This window comes from Herpailurus yagouaroundi, unplaced genomic scaffold (genome assembly GCF_014898765.1).
Source record: "Herpailurus yagouaroundi ecotype Mexico unplaced genomic scaffold, PumYag 77, whole genome shotgun sequence".
Classification (NCBI taxonomy): domain Eukaryota; kingdom Metazoa; phylum Chordata; class Mammalia; order Carnivora; family Felidae; genus Herpailurus; species Herpailurus yagouaroundi.
Window position 1 is genome coordinate 75,946,902 of NW_024412388.1, and position 12,880 is coordinate 75,959,781.

General features: G+C 39.4%; 1 long non-coding RNA gene across 1 annotated transcript; it reads right to left on the reverse strand.

The window, feature by feature from the left end:
• Window positions 1-7,893: 7,893 nt before the first annotated feature.
• Window positions 7,894-9,015, reverse strand: LOC121018593 (uncharacterized). The gene is made up of 2 exons (XR_005785244.1): window positions 8,217-9,015; window positions 7,894-8,129 (listed from the first exon to the last, which is right to left on the reverse strand). It is a non-coding gene; the product is annotated as an uncharacterized LOC121018593 (long non-coding RNA).
• Window positions 9,016-12,880: the final 3,865 nt, after the last annotated feature.

Consider the following 12,880-nt stretch of genomic DNA (forward strand, 5'->3'; position numbering starts at 1 on the left):
AGAGTACACCTGTATCCCTTGGATAAATACCAGTAGTGCAATTGCTGGGTCATAGGGTAGTTCTATTTTTGTTTTTTTGAGGAACCTCCATAATGTTTTCCAGAGTGGCTGCACCAATTTGTATTCCCAACATCAGAATTTTTTAAATGGCAAACTTATGAATCCATTAAGCACAAAGCATATTTTTCAACAGTTCCAAATATCCTTAGTTTTTTGCAACAAGTCAAAAGCACAGACCCACATCTAGTAATTAGTGCTTTAAGCTCTTATCTTGTTAGGTATCCATTGAATTTAATCTCAACTTATCATGCAAGCAAAACTTTAATGTTTTAGGTTACCAAGGACTTTGAAAGCTATCTTAACAATTACCCATGAAAGCTTTGAGACAGACAAAATTAGCCATCACTTTAAGTCATCCTTTTGTTAACAAATTGGAACAGAGATAACATGACATTATTTGATCTTCAGCAAATGTGGGTAGAATAAAAGTTTTTGTTTTAATTTTTTTGATGTTGATAAACATTGTCTATCTCAAACCAACAAACTTAAATTAGCTTAAACACTGAATACGTTTTACTTGAGTCCGCATAAAGCAATTTGATGAGTCCAAGTAAGGCATGGTTAATTTTTACCTGGAATGCTGGTGGGGAAATCTGACATCGGTGATGGTCTTTGCTCCTTGACATCTAGGGTGGGAGGAGTTGATGGTGCCTGAGGCATTGAGGAGCCAGTTATGCCAGCTGCGCCCCAGGTGGTGTAGAAATAGGAGGAGGGGAAGGGAAGGCAGAAGAGACCAGGTGCCAGCAGAAGGCAGAGAAAGAGAATTCCCAGTTTTAAATCTTGTCAGCTCAGACAGAGGGGCAGACTCCAAGTTTCTTTTGTTTTGTTTTCCACCAGTGAAATTAGTCCATGTCAGTCAGAGAAGACAGGGAATTTCCCTGAAAGAAAAGGAGTTTCAGCAGCCGCTTGGGACTATTCCTTAAAGTCCCCATTCTGAGGTAGAATAACCAGGACAGTTGGCTCTAATGATCATAGTCATTGACCCAGGAAATGAAGGACAGACAAGTCCCCATACACAGTCACACGGCGACTCCAACCTGCCACCCAGTGTCCAGCGCCCAACACCTTAGAGTTGCAGCTTCGTTCCTCGCCCCTTATGCAACTACTAGGGCAACTCTGGGAGGTGATCAGGCTCCCCTTCTGCCTCTTACGGGCAGGTCTGCCAAAAGGAACCGGGTTCTTGCCAGTCTGACGGCGCTCCCCGAGCTGGTTCCTGGCCCTCACGGGATTCCGTTAGCGCACAGGCAGTCCTCGCCCCAGCTCACGGGAAGGGCTAGTCCCCTGCGGATCCAGGGGTTTGCTGGCGCCAGGTGAGCCTCTCTTGCCCTGAGGTTCGCATCCCTGGTGGCAAACGGGGTGGAAACGCACTGTCTCTGAATCCCGGAAGAGAGCCCCCACGTCATGTAGCAGGATTCTGGCAGAGTCATGACACTGAGACTTTTCTTTCCAGGAAGCAACTTTAGTCCTGCCGGCACCACGCAGGTGGGTTCGTACCCAAAGAACTCAACCCCGAATGCCACGTGGCAAGGGTTTTTTTTAAAATATATTTTTCACTTCTTTGTCTCCCATATATGGTAACACACAAACATGTAGTCTGATTGAGAGTCTCATGTTACAAGATCGTGAGAGATGTTGTCACATATGGGTATAGCCAGGTTGCCTTGAGTTTTTTTTTTTTTTTTTTTTCTTCTTTCCTTAGGGAGGGGACCCTACCACACTCTAGTAATAGAATTGAACTGAACTAATGCGAGTTTGTTCTCGGTGACTCACAGATAGAAACTACACCAGGTGAATTGTCACACAAAGGAAACTTTATTTGCAGCAAATAAGCAAGTAAGATCACAGGGAATAACTTCCAAAGTTCTGACTCCCCGAGTAGGGGAGTTCCTTTTATCTAGGGTTAGGATGGACATTTAGAAAGGGAAGCCTTGGCACCGTTGGTAGAGGCGGGCATTAGGTCACACCTGCGCCTTGAGGAAACATGCCTGTACATGCCCTGTATGTTATATAAAGGAGGCTTGTGCCCTCCTTGGGCAGAGATTTTAGTATTATAATGAGGTAAAGGTATATCTCCGTCATTCCAGAGGTCATTCCATTGTTCACCTGCGGAGGTGTGAGTAGGGGGTTTATAACTCAAACTGGGTCTGGGTGGTCTGGGCCCCAGGAGCTCTTCCTCTGGGCAGTCATTATTGCTTGAGGGGCAGTTTCAGTTTCCATAATGGGGTGCTACGCCTGTAGGATCATTTGCCTGAGTTAAGAGATAAGCTGGAAAAAAAGTTTAAGGAAAAATGTGAGACAAATGTTTCAGTGGGTAAAAGCAAGTGAGCAGTAAAGGTCAGCTCTTGGAGTCTAGCTGGTGACAGAAATTTCAAATTTCAGCAGAGTTTGTGGATATTGGGATAGAGATTATACTTCCAGCCTCTGTCATAGCTAGGTTGGCCATAAGACTAAATTCTGGCCACTGGGATATAAGGGAAACTATGTGTGCTTCATTCAGGAAAAGTCTTAAAGGGCTAGCATGCCCTTATTGCTCCCTTGTCTTGCAGTTTCCCTGACAGTTTGAGTGCAGACACGATTGCTTGGACCAGCACATGGAATCTGCAAGTTGAAGATGGCAGAGCAATAGAATGGGAGAGAAGGAGCCTGGGCCCTGACATGATGGAGCCACTACTCCAGCCCCAGACCTACTATATTTAAATAAGAGATAAGTCAACTTCAATTTTAACTCTTTAAAAAAAATTTTTTTTAATGTTTATTCATTTTTTTTAAAATTTTTTTTTCAACATTTATTTATTTTTGGGACAGAGAGAGACAGAGCATGAATGGGGGAGGGGCAGAGAGAGAGGGAGACACAGAATCGGAAACAGGTTCCAGGCTCTGAGCCATCAGCCCAGAGCCTGACGCGGGGCTCGAACTCCCGGACCGCGAGATCGTGACCTGGCTGAAGTCGGACGCTTAACCGACTGCGCCACCCAGGCGCCCCAATGTTTATTCATTTTTGAAAGACAGAGAGAGACAGAGTACAAGCAGGCACGGGGTGGAGAGAGAAGGGGACACAGAATCTGAAGCAGGCTCCAGGCTCTGAGCTGTCAGCACAGAGCCTGACGTGGGGCTTGAACTCAGAAACCGCGAGATCATGACCTGAGCCGAAGTCTGATGCTCAACTGACTGAGCCACCCAGGTGCCTCTTAACTCTTTTATACGGATTTTCTGACATTTGTACTATGGCTGTGATGGTTTACTGACTCTTCTAATTTACTTACCAAAAGCATGCCACTTTACTTTCCAGGTGACAATAGAGGAGTGACAGGGAGGAGAACAAGGTGGAAGCCAAGCCTCATTATCTGGTAATGCTTCTCAAAAGGTGTCTGTCACCTGTAGGTGCTAAGAGGCAGGCAAACAGAGCATTCTTCTTTTACCTCATGACCCTTAGGGAGATACTAAAAAGGACCTGCTGTAGGAGAGAAAGTGAAATCTGGGTTTGTAAATTCCTAAAGCTTTTTTTGCTACCTGACATTCCTGCTACTAAGATTAATTATTTTTTTTAAAAGTTACATTCTTTTTTATTTTTAAGTTTTTTAAAATTAATTTTCAGACAACGTGAGCAGGGGAGGGGTAGAGAGGGAGGGGGACAGAGGATCTGAAGCAGACCCCTCGCTGACAGCATCAAGTGCCCCAAGAGTTATGTTCTTGAGGGGCACCAAGATGTCTCAGTCAGCAAAGCATGAGACTCTTGATCTCAGGGTTGAAAATTCAAACCCCATGTTGGGTGTAGGGATTACTTAAAAAGAAAATCTTTAAGTGGCACCTAGGTGGCTCAGTCGCTTAAGCATCCAACTCTTAATTTTGGCTCGGGTCATGACCTCACGGTCATGAGATTGAGCCCTGTATTGGGCTCTGCACTGGGCTAAGATTCTCTCTCTACCTCTCTCTGCCCATCCTCTGCTCCTCTCTCTCTTTCTTAAAAAAAGAAAAAATCTTAAAAAAAAAAAAAAGAGTTATGTTCTTGAAAGCTGATGAGAGTAGATCTTCAACATTCTCAACACACACACACACACACACACACACACACACACACACACTTAACTATACAAACTATGTGAGATGATGAACATGGTAATTAAATTGATCTTAATAATCATTCTATAAGGTATGTGTGTATATATAATATACATACATATGTCAAAAAAATTATGTTCAGTGTTCAGCCTCATGGAGCTATTTTAAATCCAATGTTCTCTGTGTGTGTGTGTGTGTGTGTGTGTGCGCGTGCATGTGTGTAGGTATTATTGTAGTAAATTAATGCTTTCCAGCCAGATAAATAATAGCTGTACAAACATTTAAGTGTTTCAAAAACCATAAGGGAAATTGAACATTTACCCATAGAAAGCCTGCCTATGTATCTGTTTGTCTGTCCAGCTGTCTTTCCGCATATACATTTGGCTGGATTTATAGCAATTTAGCCTTTAGCATTGGTTACTTCTATAATCTTCATAATCTTTGAACAGTTTTTAAAAAGAATAAATGTTGACTTTAAAAGTCAGTTTGGTAGGGAAAAAATCGTTCAAAACATGGGGTCCAAATGTAAAATATAATAATAAAAATTATCCTTGTGAAGCTTTTGCAAGTACTGTGACCATTATGACAGGCTAGGTGTGTGGCTTCCAGCTAAATAGCGTTAGAAAATGTCCCCACACAAGTATCATTACATCAGAAACTGGTAGAAATTGCTCTGCTTAGGGAGGTATTATGCGTTCTTTCTCAGTCTGACTTTGCCTCTGGAATTCTTGACTCACATTCAGAATGGAGCTCTTAATCTTTCAGAGGCCTCTCTCTTTAAGGCTATATGCAGATTCTCAGCTGCTGAAGGGTTTCTATGGTGATGGACTTTTCTTTTAATTAAAAAAATTTTTTTAATGTTTATTTATTTTTGAGAGACAGAGACAGAGACAGAGTGTGAGCAGGGGAGGAGCAAAGAGAGATGGAGACACAGATTCTGAATCAGGCTCCCGGCTTCGAGCTCTCAGCACAGAGCCTGATGCAGGGCTCAAACCCACAAACCACGAGATCATTATCTGAGCCGAAGTTGGACGCTGAGCTGATTGAGCCACACAGGCACCCCTATTCTTGTACTGTTTAAAGGAGAATCTTCTCCCTCTCCCTTCCCACATAGGCTTTCATTATTATTTCTTACTTACAGACCTAGAGAATCTGGTGTTACTTTCCTGCCATTGCTCTGGAAATCCACCCAGCATAAGGCATGTGGTACTGACTGGACAGGCAGCAGTGCCAAAAAGACATTGACACTATGACAAAGTGAGGGATCAAAAGTCCATCACCATAGGGGGGCCTAGATGCCTGGTTGAGCATCCTACTTTGGCTCAGGTCATGATCTTGTAGTTCATGGGTTTGAGTCCCTCATTGGGCTCTGTGCTAACAGCTAGGAGCCTGGAGCCTGCTTCAGATTCTGTGTCGCCCTCTCTCTCTGCTCCTCCCTTGCTCACACTCTGTCTGTCTCTTTCTCAAAAATACATAAAAATAAAAATAATAAAAATAAATACTATAAGAATATAAACAGCTATCAAATTCCTACAATATTCAATATGATGTTAAATAACCAAAAGGTAAACTTTCAGGGAGAAGCATTGAGAATGGAGTTGCGCTGATACTCACATGTTTAAAAATAATCATGGTATGAGCTACTTACTATGCCAGGCACCCTTATGGACAAAACAGTTCTGCCCACATGGAGCTTCTATTCTAATGGGGGAGACAGGCAATATGTCAGTGATAAAATACTGTAAAGGAAAATTAAACTGTTGGCCACTAGATAGAGCTCATTACTTTTTTTTATGTCTCACCAATCCCCTCAAAAAGAATGATGCTGAGTGCATGATATGCTATTAAAGTTGCGTTTGGGGGCCAGATGATAGGCTATCTCTCTTTTCTTATCTCTCCCTCCTTATTCAGATTTTCTTTTTCTACCAGCTTATGGAAAGGGGGAAATATAGTTAAGATGTACTACAGAGCCAACAAGAGGTACCTTGGGGTAGGTGAATTAGATTAGCTCCTTCCTAAATCATAGAAATCCTCTCTCCTCAATTTCCCGGGTATTTACTCTTATGTATTTATTTATTTAATATCTGAATGTATCTTCTAAAAAATGTTTACTTATTTATTTTAAGGGAGAGAGCACGAGCAGGGGATGGGCAGAGAGAGAAAGAGAGAGAGAGAAAGAATCCCAAGCAGGCTCTGTGCTGTCAGCACAGAGCCCTACTCAGAGCTCGATCTCATGAACCTGAGCTGAAATCAAGAATCAGACGCTTAACTGAACTGAGCTACTCAGGCCCCCCCAGTTTGTTTAATATCTGTATTCACCACTAGACTATTAGTTTCTTGAATAAGAACTACAACAATGCTTCCCAGTCCTTGACAGAGTACCTGATAGGTACTCAACAAGTACCTTTTGAATGAAAGGATCCCTTTAGCCCAAGCAATTGCTGTTTTCCAGGTGGGCTCATCTAACTCCCTAGGGACTCTGTTTTGATGTTTGGCTGGTGAAAAAAATCTCCTTTTCTTGTGTTCTATGAATTCCTTTTTGTCAAAGAACTCCCAGTGGATGGGAAGGGTGTGTGTGTGTGTGTGTGTGTGTGTGTGTGTGTGCTCAAATCGAGTAGAAATATTTTTTGTCATTCTGAGTTCAGGGTCATATTTTTTCCTCTTTCTACTTGGAGAAAGCCTAGCACACACAATGGACATATTTTTAGTGCTCAATGGAACTTAACCAATATTAGGCATATACTTTTGTCAGGGCTGATACTACATAAAAAAGGGTCTTGAACCTTCTCTACAGCCAGTAGAAGGAACATTGTAAAAACTGCTAGGGGAGAGAATCTAAGGAGATTCATGGGTCATGGTCTATCCTAAAATCTCTTGGTCTTAGAATAATTTTCAGCATAGAGATTCTGTTGAATGTTTTGTTAGATTTATACCTAAGTATTTCTTTTGTTGTTGTAAATGGCATTGTTTTTTAAATTCTGGCTTCCAATTGTTCATTACTTGTATATAAAAATGCAGTTGAAGATAAATTTTTTATTATTATTGAAGTAAAATTGACATTCAATGTTATGTTAATTTCAGGTGTACAATGATGTGGGAAACAAAGGCAATAAGAACAAGTTAAATTTCCCTACTATCTACAACTCACTGACAAATCTTTGAAACAGGCAGAGTGACCTTTCTTTGGGAGCTCAGCTGCCTCGATGCTAACACTTTGCTAAAGGCAAAAGGCAATCTTAGCTTAACATCATCCTGACCCCCCAGGATCCTGTAAGTCTACTTTAACATATAAAAATTCCTTTGGAAACATTCTTTATCTCTGTCCCCTCCCCTCAAGATAGATGTTAGCGATCATCCTCCAAGGATATGGCCCACTGATATACATCTAGAGGGTCTCATGATTGAGGTTTCCCTAGACAGTAATAAATGACATTTTCCTAACAACAGCTAGCCCCCTTCAAGTTCTGGAAACCTTGCTTCCAAAATTCCTTATAGACTTACACTATCCCTAACCCCCTCCCAATCTGAAAATATATAATCAGCCACTGCTCACAACCCTAGTGTAGCTCTTTCTGCCCATGGGTCCTGTCTCTGTGCTTTAATAAAACCACCTTTTTGCACTGAAGATGTCTCAAGAATTCTTTCTTGGCCATGGGCTCTGAACCCCATTATTCCCACATCATATAACATTGTTAGAAGGTAGAGAAGAGACAGGAAAGTGTCCCCCAAACTGAGAAGCCACTTTGAGACTGGAAAATAAAGCAGGCCACTCCATACAGTTTACACAGTTTTACTCAGGGAAACTTACTGACAGGAAGGATCCGGTGGAGGAATATCCATGTCACCTGCATAGTTACGCTCCACAAAATTCAGACCTTAGTCCACAGATTTTATAGAGCGAGGGGCCACACAAAAGGGGCACTATAGTGAGATCAAAGGGTCTGCGTGTTCCTCAAAGGGCTTGCAAGCACCTAACTGACGGCTACTTCAGTTAGTGCTTGTGGTACTACCTATGGATCAGGAAGAGGAAAGAAATATGTTATCTCTAACAGATTCCTGGGAGGCCAAAGCAAGCCCCCCTCCCCCCAAATCCCTACCTTGATGGGCATTTCCAGGGTATATGTAAGCTAATCACCAAGGGGCCTGGAACACACAGTCAATGATGGGGTCAGTATTGTCAGCACTCTTTCAAAAATATTGATTCGACAATTCTCCACATTACCCAATGTTTACCGTAACTGCGGTCACCACCATCTGGCACTATACAACATATTACAATATTATACAACAAACCTGGAAGTATCACAATCCCAGATTTTAAGGTATATTACAAACTGTAATTAATCAAAACAGTATAGTATTGGCACAAAAATGAACACATAGATCAATAGAACAGGAGATGGAGTCCAGAAGATTGATTTGTGTGTTGATCTTATATCTTATGACCTATTAGTTCAAAGAGGTTGTTTTGGTAGATTCCCTGGGATTTTCTGGATGGGCAGTGTTGAACAGGAGTGGTGAGACTAGACTTCCTTAGTTTGTTCTGAGTTAGTGGCAAAGCAGTTTTTCATCATTAAATATGATGTTATCTGTAGGGCTTTTGTAGATGCCTTTATTAGCTCAAAGAAGTTATTTTTTACTCCGAATTTGCTTAGAGTTTTACCATGAATGGCTATATTATTTTGTTGAGGTTTATCTGCATTTATTTATATAATTAAGTGGTCTTTATTCCTCAGACTTTTAGTATGGTGAATTACATTAATTAATAAACCTCAGTTGATCAAGGGCATATAGCCCAAATCAGATATATGATTTGCAAATATTTTCTTCCATTCCATAGGTTGCCTTTTCATTCTCTTGTTTCCTTTGCTTTTCAGAAGTTTGGCGTAGTCTTATTTGTCTATTTTTGATTTTGTGGCCTGTATTTTTGGTGTCCTATCTAAGAAAACATCATCAAGACCAATGTCAAAAAGATCTGCTCTGTTTTTCTCTAAGAATTTTACCATTTCAGGTCTTGTGTTGAAGTCTTTAATTCATTTTGAGTTGATTTTTGTGGATGGTGTAAAGGAAGGGTCCAATTTAATTTTTTTGCATATGATATCTATTTTTTCCCAACAGCATTTGTGGAAGCGACTATAATTTCCCCCATTGTGTATTCTTGGCATCCTTGTCAAATATTGGTTGATTTTTCTCTGAGATGCAAGGATGGCTCAGCATAAGGAAATCCATAAACATGATGTACCACGTTAATATAATTAAGGGTAAAAATCATATGATCATCTTGATATATGCATATAAAACATTTGACAAAATTCAACATCTTTTTATGATAAAATAATACTCATAAAGTAGGTATACAAGAATGTACCTCAACAGAATACAGACCATATATAACAGCCCACAGTTAACATTATACTCAGTGATGATCAGGAACAAGACAAGGATACCCATTCTCCCCACTTCTATTCAACATAGTACTGGAGCCCTAGCCAAAACAATTAGGCAATAGAAATAAATAAAAGTAATCCAAATCAGGGGCGCCTGGGTGGCTCAGTCTATTAAGTGCCCAATTCTTGAGTTTGGCTCATGTCATGATCTCTTGAGTTTGGCTCATGTTGTGAGATCGAGCCCTGCATTGGGCTCTGTGCTGAGTGTGGAGTCTGCTTAAGATTCTCTCCCTCTGTCTCCCTGTATCCTTCCCTGACTTGCACTCTCTCTCTTTCAAAAAAATAAAATAAAATAAAAAACACTTTCCAAACGCATTTAAATCATGTTTTCCTTTAAAAAAAAGAAAGAAATCCAAATCAGAAAGCAAGAAGAAAATTATCTGTGTTTGCAGATAACAAGATCTTGTATGTAGAAACTTCATAAAACTTCATATGAAGCGTACATAAAACACATTTATTACAGCCTATTTTAAGCTGGTAACAACTTAACTTCAATCATGTACCAAAGCTTCATAAAACTTCTTAGAACTCATAAACAAAGTTTAGTCTGTGTGTGTCCTTAATGCTAAATGGAATCTATAGTAGGCAGCATACTGTTGGATTCTGTTCTTTTTAATTTTAAAGGATTTTAATTCCTGTTTTTTAAAATCCATTCAGCTACTCTGTCTTAATTAGAGAATTTAATTAGTTTACTTTGAAAATAATTAAGATAGGTAAGGACTTATACCTGCCATTTTGTTGTTTTCTGACTGTTTTGTAGTTTCTTTGTTCCTTTTTTCCTCTCATGGTGTCTTCCTTTGTGATTTGTTGACTTTTTACAAAAAATGTATGTTTTGATTCTTTTCTATGTATTATGTATCTACTAGAGAATTTTTCTTTGTGATTACCATAAAGCATACATAAAATTATATTTATTATAGTCTATTTTAAGCTGGTAACAACTTAACTTCAATCACATACCAATACTACACTCTTACATCTCATCTCCCACATTTTATACTACTTATGCCATACTTTACATCTTTTAATATTGTGTATCCATCAACAAATTATTGTTTTAGTTATTTTAATAATTTTGTAATTTAACTTTTATACTAGAGTTAAATGTGATTTATGCACCATCATTACCATATTAGCATATTCTAAATTTGATTATATATTTACCTTTATCAGTGAGCTTAACACTTTCATACGTTTTCACTTTGTTACTTAGTACTCTTTTTGTTTTGACTTGTAGAAGTCCCTTTAACATTTCTTGTAAGGCAGGATTTGTGAAGTCCCTCAGCTTTTGTTTGAGAATGTCTTTATCTCTTCTTCATTTCTGAAGGACAACCTTGCCGGGTACAGTGTTCTTTGTTGGCTTTTTTTTTTTTTTTTTTTTTTTTTTTAATTTTTTATAAAAAAAAAACCCGGGAAAGTTTTTTTTTTTAAGTTATTTTTTTTTTTTTTTTTTTTTTTTGCACTTTGAATATATCATCTCCCTGCAAAGGTTCTGTTAAGAAATTCACTGAAGGGCACTTGAGTGGCTTAGTCGGTTAAGCATCCAACTTCAGTTCAGGTCATGATCTCATGGTTCATGAGTTTAAGCCTCATGTCGAGTTCTCTGCTGACACCTTGTAAGCCTGGAGCCTGCAGCCTGCTTCGGATTCTGTGTGTGTCTCTCTCTCTGCCCCTCCCCTGCTTTCATTCTCTCTTTCTCTCTCAAAAATAAACATAAAAATGTTTTAAAATATGAATTTTAATATATGTATCACTTACATCAATTGGTTTTACTGAAAGATTTTTATTTCATCAGGTAATGATAAAATTGCTAGTGAAAGAACGCCAAAGAAATTTTTATTGTAAGCTGTTTTACTTGCAATTTTACCTAATAGAAATGCTTGGGCATTTTGTGCAGTAATAATAAATGTCCTCTGAAGACCTTACTGGTAGAGTATGAAATTCATTATAAAGTATATAAAAAGTATATGTGGATTTAACATATACATACTAGGAGCCAAAAACTATCATAGTTCTTATAAGCACTTTCTATTTTCTTTTGGGCTTATGCTCTTTTCAGCAAAGACCACCTGTAACCAGGATTAAACACTGTTTCGCCAAACATTGTTATACTTACTACAAGTTGTTTTAAGATAAAAAAACTCATTTTCAAGTACAGGCCTGCATAGTATCCCTCCAAACAAAGGAGAAGTTTAAAAACAATTATAAAATGTTTTCCTCAAAGAGAGGAGAAAATGGACCTCTCTTGCTTCTTGCTGTTTGCTTTTTCCTATGTGTCTATTATTAGTGGAGAAAAATATTGGTATTTTATTTTATATCTAAGCTATTATGGTAATAAGATTTAGACAAGTAATTCAGACATTTAATAAAGATATTAAAACTCAGGTTTTATTTGTTCAGTTATAATAAAGTTTAAATGTCTTACTTCTTCTCAGGACAAAGACATACCTGTATGTCACTGTCCTGTTATAATACTGTTACCCAGGGTAGCTGTTGGTATGAAAGGAGAGGGCAGAAGAAATGATTGCTATGGAACCTATCAGTCCAGACCCCCCTGTGAGAGAGGAGGGGCGGGGGTGCAGCAGTCTTAAAAAGGCCCTGGAGGTAAATTATAGCTGTGTCCTCTCTGCAGTCAGGCTGTACATGGACCTCCCAGCCCTCTAAGAGGCATCACTCGGGTCACCTCGCTCAGCCTACACCTTCATCCTGTTCCCACTCCCTCTCCTAATGGTCTCCTCCCAAAGACGGACTTGGACTAGGCCCCTTGTTTCTACACCGGTCTGCAATCATTAAGACAAAGACTTACTTGTTATCATCAAACTAGTGCTAGCAGGTAAATCAAGCAAAACAAAAAAACCACTGGGGAGTCTTAATGTATTACCTCATAAATATTCTTATGTTTATTTTTTTTTAGTGTTTATTAAAACATTTGAGGGAGAGAGAGAAACAGCATGAATTGAGAAGGAGCAGAGACAGAGGGAGACACAGAATCCTGAAACAGGCTCCAGGCTCTGAGCTGTCAGCACAAAGCCTGATGTGGGGTTTAAACCCATGAACTGTGAGATCATGACCTGAGCCAAAGTTGGATGCTTAACCAACTGAGCCACCCAGGCACCCCTAAAAATTTTTTTTAAATAAAAAGAAAAAAAAATTCACTGATAGCCTTCTGGGGATTCCCTTGTATGTGACAAATCACTTTTCCCTTTCTGCATTCAAAGCTCTTTTGTCTTTGAATTTGAGAATTTGACTATAATGTTTCTTGAGATAATCTTCTTTGGTTGATTTTACTTAGGGTCCTTTGGTTTCATGAATGT